The 5,933-nt window shown below is 41.1% G+C and overlaps 1 pseudogene across 1 annotated transcript; it reads right to left on the bottom strand.

Moving 5' to 3' along the window:
- Window positions 1-148: 148 nt before the first annotated feature.
- On the bottom strand, window positions 149-1,155 carry LOC311168829 (eukaryotic translation initiation factor 3 subunit H-like; annotated as a pseudogene). Its single transcript has one exon. The product of its transcript is annotated as a eukaryotic translation initiation factor 3 subunit H-like (transcript).
- Window positions 1,156-5,933: the final 4,778 nt, after the last annotated feature.

Genomic DNA, 5,933 nt, shown 5'->3' with positions numbered 1-5,933 from the left:
TTTATTTTTGTTTTATGTTCATTTTATTATTGGCTGGAAAGACTTTTCAATATGCAAATGTATTTCTTCCAAAAGTTGCCCCCATGTAATTTCAAGTGCCCATGTCAATTCTTTTTTTGAAACTTCCTTTTCTCTGTTCTTTTAGCACCTAGGCCATAAGGAGTTTGCCTAAGTTTTGGGCAGTGAATTCCATGATGTCCTGTCAATAAGTGTTAATTTGGCCTCCAGTGAGCAGAGAATCCATCCTGGCAGGAGCCAGAGTGGTTTAAAGAGTTTGGGTAGATCCTCCTGGGGAGTGGGGCTCACCACGATTCTGGCCTTACATGTTCTTCTGGTGATGATGCTGACGCTGATGTTTCTGCTGCTGCTGTTTACTCGTGTTTTTCACATATGTGTTATATTTAACTATATCTTGGCTCACATCATCTACTCTATCAGCAACTATAGATTCTTCCCCAAATGACTGCTCCTAGCAAGACTGAAAAATTCATGTTTATCTGCTAAGACTAACTTCTTATTAGGATGTTGGTCCGATGTGAATTTTTAATTACAATTGGCACTTCATCAACCATGTTCTCAAAAGTGATACTTGACTTTTTTCACTAGTTTAGGAGAAAATTCCTTCTTTTTACAAATGTCTATCAGTTTAGGAGTCAGTATATATGCCTTTGATGAGAGAGAACAATTAAAGACATTCTATGGGATCGTAAATGAGAATGACAGATTCATCCATGGCATGCCGGAAACCGAACTGAGAATCCAGGAAGCCCGGGTGAGGAAGGAGCCATTGCATGTAGCTGGTACCAGCCCATGTGGAGATGGTCAGTGTTTATGTGGTGGAGACTTCACATCATTTCCATCTGATACTGGACTTTGTTAAAGTTGGCATCTTCCGCCGTATGCTGGAGGAAAGGAAAGTAGTTGGTAATTTCAAGACCATCTTCTATAACCAGGCCCAAAAGCACTCTTTGAACCACCTAAGTTCCTTGTCATCCCTCTTGACAATATTTTATTATCTTTAATACCACTAAGCGCTCTATCTGCACTTGCTTCACTGCTGAGGCTCTGGAATCCCCGTTTCTTTTGTTTTGGAGGGGCATTGGAACTGGAAGAGGTTGTGGCAGAGCCAGTGCCTGCCTTGCAGGATTCTATCATTGCAGTGAGACAGGCAGCTATGAATTTTTAAAAAGGCATTAAATGACTTTTAGTGGGTCCAGGTCATGCAATCATCATAACATCAATTTTAGAATACTTTCATCATTCCCCAAAGCATCATTATACCCATTAAATATCACCTCCCAATCCTCCCATCTTCCCACCTACCCTTAAGCTGCCTCCAATCTGCTTTCTTTATCTATAGATTTTTCTATTTTGAACATGTCATATAAATGGAATCCTATACTATGTGGTGTCCAGTGCCTTCTGTGTCTGTGACTTATTTACTTAGTTATAGTTCTCAAGGGTCATCCATGAATATATTCCACATTTTGTTCATGCATTTATTAGTTGATGTACATTTGAATTATATCTGTATTTTGGTTATTGCAAATATTTTTTGTACATTAATTTACAAGCTTTATGGGGGACTACTTTCATTTCTTTTGGATATATACTTAGAAGTGGACTTGTTGCAACTTTATGTTTAATTTTTTTAAAGGAAATGCCACACTGTTAGTGCTCAACTGAGGAGTACTTGTAACCCAAAACTGTGAAGGGGTACACACTCCAAAAAGGATTTAGTCATTTGCATGCACATGCACATAAGTAAAGGAAGCAGACTAAGCATGAAAGATTTTTCATAGAGTGTGTGTGTGTGTGTGTGTGTGTGTGTGAGAGAGAGAGAGAGAGAGAGAGAGAGAGAGAGAGAGAGAGGTTGAAGAAAGGATATTCCCAATAAAACTCCAAAATTTATCCATTCCTTCATGGGCAGATAACCAGACAAACTAGTCTCTTGCCACAGATATGATCTGCAAATATCTTTCTCCCATTCTGTGGTTTGTCCATTCACATTCTTGATGGTGACCTTTGAAGAAAAAAAGTTTGTAACTTTGAGGAAGTCATGTATATACTTTGACTGCTTGTGCCTTTGGTGTCCTAGCTAAGAAACTATTGTCAAATCCAAGATAGGAAGATTTACCACTATGTTTTCTTCCAAGAGTTTACAGCTCTTACATAAAATCTTTGATCCATTTTGAGATAACTTTTGTATAGTATGTAAGGTAGAGATTTAACTTCATTCTTTTGTCCCAGTATGATTTATTGAAAAGATTATTTTTGAACTATTAAATTGTTTAGGGAATTTTGTTAAAAAGCAATTGACCATAAATATGAGGGGTTTATGTTGTTTTTTTCAATTCTACATAAATCTCTCTCTCTCTTTGTCTCTCTATCCATCTTCTCCTTATGCCACTCCAGCATAGTCTTGGTTATTTGTAGCATTGCAGTTAGTTTTGGAACAGAAAAATGCTTGAGTCCTCCAACTTTGTTTTTATTTTTCAATATTGTTTTGATTATTTCATATACATCTTAGGATTACTTTGTTAATACTGACAAAGAAGACAGCTGTGATTTGGATAGGGAGTGCATTGACACTATAGGTTAATTTGGTGAGAATTGCCATCTAACCATATTACCTCTTTTGGTCATCAATACGGATGTCTTTCCATTTATTTAGATCTTTTTTAACTTCATACAACCATTTTTTTAGTTTTCAGAGTATTCATTTTTCACTTGTCTTCTTGCATTTATTTCTAGGTATTTGACTCTTTTTGATGTTCTTATAAGTAGAAAACTTTCTTAATTTCATTATTTGGCTTGTGAAGCAGCTGCTATGCTGAGTAGAGGAGGCAGGCAACTGAGCACATGCAGGAGCAGCCAGGGAAACATGGCGGGTATCACCAATATCACAATCCAGGCGGATCTTGGGCAGGTGGATGGTCCCCAGAAGAGGGCGAGGACTCCAGCAGGAAGTGGAGGGGGACAGGCAGGCTGGGCACAGACTAAAGTTGAGGTGGTCTCAGAACAACAGGGTCCAGCTCTTCAGCTGGTTGAAGATGAGCTTGATAGCCTTCAGGAACGCCTGGCCACTAACTTGTGAAAACTGGAGGAAGCTGAGAAAGCTGTTGCTGACAGTGAGAGATAGGAAGGTTTGGAAAACAGATTCTTAAAAGGAGAAGGAAAGATGGGACTCCAGGAAATCCAATCAAAGAAGCTAAGAGCACTGCAGAAGAGGCAGATAGGAAATATGAGGAAGTGGCTGGAAAGCTGGTGGTTACTGGTAATTATTGAGGGGCTCTTGGAGCAGGCAGAAGAACAAGCTGGCAGTCTTTGACTGAGCTGGCAGTCAAAGTTTGAGCAGATAAGACTGGTGGCCCAGAACCTGAAGGGGCTGATAAAAAATACTCTTAAAAAAAAAAATATGAGGAAGAGAGAAGAAAGAAAGATTGTTGCTGATAAACTCAAGGAAGTAGAGTCCCATGCTAAATTTACTGAGAGGTCTGTAGCTATGCTGGAAAAGACAATTGATTTGGAAGATAAACTGAAATGCACCAAAGAAGAGAACCAAGGATGGTGGACCAGACTCTGCTTGACAGGAGTGACATAGAGCACCCCAACCTGACTCTGAGGTGGCTGTTCCTCCCTCTGATCCCAACTCTGCCTGATGACAACCTGCTGGAAGCTGACCTTTATATTGAGTGCTGATTTTTAACTGGGAGACAGCTTTCCCCTTAGCTGGCCCTTCCACTCCCAGACCTGGTTCTTTTCTGTCAAACAGTCTCTGCCTTTCCCCAGAGATTCCATTTGGGCTAGTGGCTAAGCGCTTTGGGGAATAACATTTCAAGGAATGTTAACACAATGCAAAAGTGTCTTTAAGAGCATGTTGTGACCTACATATTTTGTAATTAACCTTTTCTGTTATTGATGATATAACAACCATTTCTAAAACATTCCAAATAATTTCATAATTCTGAAGAAGCAGTGTAATCCCTTCCTCACTTTTATTTTTATTTTTTAAAAGATTTATTTATTTATGCATACAAGAGCTGGGGTACAGGCCAGAGATAGGGGGTGAGAGGATCCACCAGTGACAGAGTGGGGAACAGAACAGGCAAACTGAGTGAAATACACTGCTGAGGGCCTCCCCGGTGGCACAGCAGTTGAGCGCTGGGTTGCGAAGCTGCCCGCAGCCTCTGCGGCGCCGGTTCGATCCCCGGCTGCTCCCCGGCCACCAGAGGAGGGTCCCACATGGCGCGCAGACCTCTCCTGCCGCCCGCTGCTCCCCTCAGCAGTGTACTTCAGTCCTTCTGCCTGCTCTGCTCCCCGCTCTGGCTCTGGTGAATTCTCTCACCCTCCCGAGCTTCTGACTGTACCCAGTGCTTGTATAAATCAATCAATCAATCAACCAATCAATCTTGTATAAATAAATAAATCTTTATAAAAAAAAAAGAAAGAAAAGAAATACACTGCTGAGAGGAGCAGTGGGTGATACAGGAAAGGTCTGCTTCGCTCTCTGGCTGACCAGGGATCAAACTTGTGCTGCAGAGGCTGCGAATTGCTTCGTAGTGTGGTGCTTAACCCCTTGCGCCACCAGGGAGGCCCCCTTCCTCACTTTTAGAAGATAACTTTACAGCTTACTATATATAGTCCTCTGCATAGAGAAGGGGAAGTGGTACAGTCCTGTCTTACTCAGAGCTATAAAGAGCTCAGAGAAAAACTATCATGGGCAACCTCCTTGGTCCATACAAAGTATAGGCCAAACCAACAGGTGATTCCGGGAGGAGCTTTAAGGTATCTCTCTTGCAACCAAATCCTTGTTTCTTGACCCCCTTCTCAATTGCTCATAGAATGTTGAGGTGACCATTTATTTTCTCCCTTGCTTCCTTGAAAGAAAAATAAAAAAATTATGTTTTTGCTATTTATTTAGCCACAAAACTCAGTACCCTTTTTTGGGTCTGAGGTTGCTGTCTCTTAAAGTGTTACTGCATTTTACTTGAGATCTCTTAGTGTTGGAAATCTTGAAAAGTTTATGTACAAAACTTTTTATATTATTTTGAAACTTTTCTTATTTGAGGTTGGGTTGCAATGGTTACCTCATCTGGCTGTGAGAGTCTGGATAGTCAGTGGATTGTGTGTTGATTAAAAAAAATTTCCTTTCTGACCTAATCCCCCCTTTTAGTGAGCTTTCTATAAGGCCTGTGACATGTGCCTCTTGCAGTTTATTGGCTTAAAATATATTCTCCTTGGTGTGGTCTCTTTCGAGAGAGAGAAACCAATAATGCAATTGTTTTGATACTGAAAATTTTGATATTGAAAGTTGACGTGTGGGTTTTTTTTTTTTAAAGATTTATTTATTTATTTATACAAGCACTGGGTACAGTCAGAAGCGCGGGAGGGTGAGAGAATTCACCAGAGCCAGAGCAGGGAGCAGAGCAGGCAGAAGGACCGAGGTACACTGCTGAGGGGAGCAGCGGGCGGCAGGAGAGGTCAGCGCGCCATGTGGGACCCTCCTCCGGTGGCCGGGGAGCAACCGGGGATTGAACCGGCGCTGCAGAGGCTGCAGGCAGCTTCGCAACCCAGCGCTCAACTGCTGCGCCACCGGGGAGGTCCGACGTGTGGGTTTTTGAAATCAAGAACCAGTTCCTTAAAAAAAAAGTTATTGATTGTGCATATTGATCTTGTATCCTATAACCTTGAACTTGTTGATTAGTTCTCAGTGTGTGTTCCTTAGGAATTTCAACAGACAAGCTCATGTTATCTACAATATAGATAGCTTAACTTCTTTTGTTGAATATAAAAGCAGTGTGAGAAGGCAATCTTATCTTTTACTTTTTTAATCAAAATTTTTAAATTTATTTTTATGTAGAAGAACGGGGGTATAGGCCAGAGGTGTGGGGGTGAGAGGATTTACCAGAGACAGAGTGGGCAGCATAACA

This window comes from Talpa europaea (genome assembly GCF_964194135.1).
Source record: "Talpa europaea genome assembly, chromosome: 3".
In the NCBI taxonomy this organism is placed as follows: Eukaryota; Metazoa; Chordata; class Mammalia; order Eulipotyphla; family Talpidae; genus Talpa; species Talpa europaea.
The sequence above is the reverse complement of the archived record's forward strand: the minus strand, read 5'-3'. Positions and strand labels throughout refer to the sequence as shown.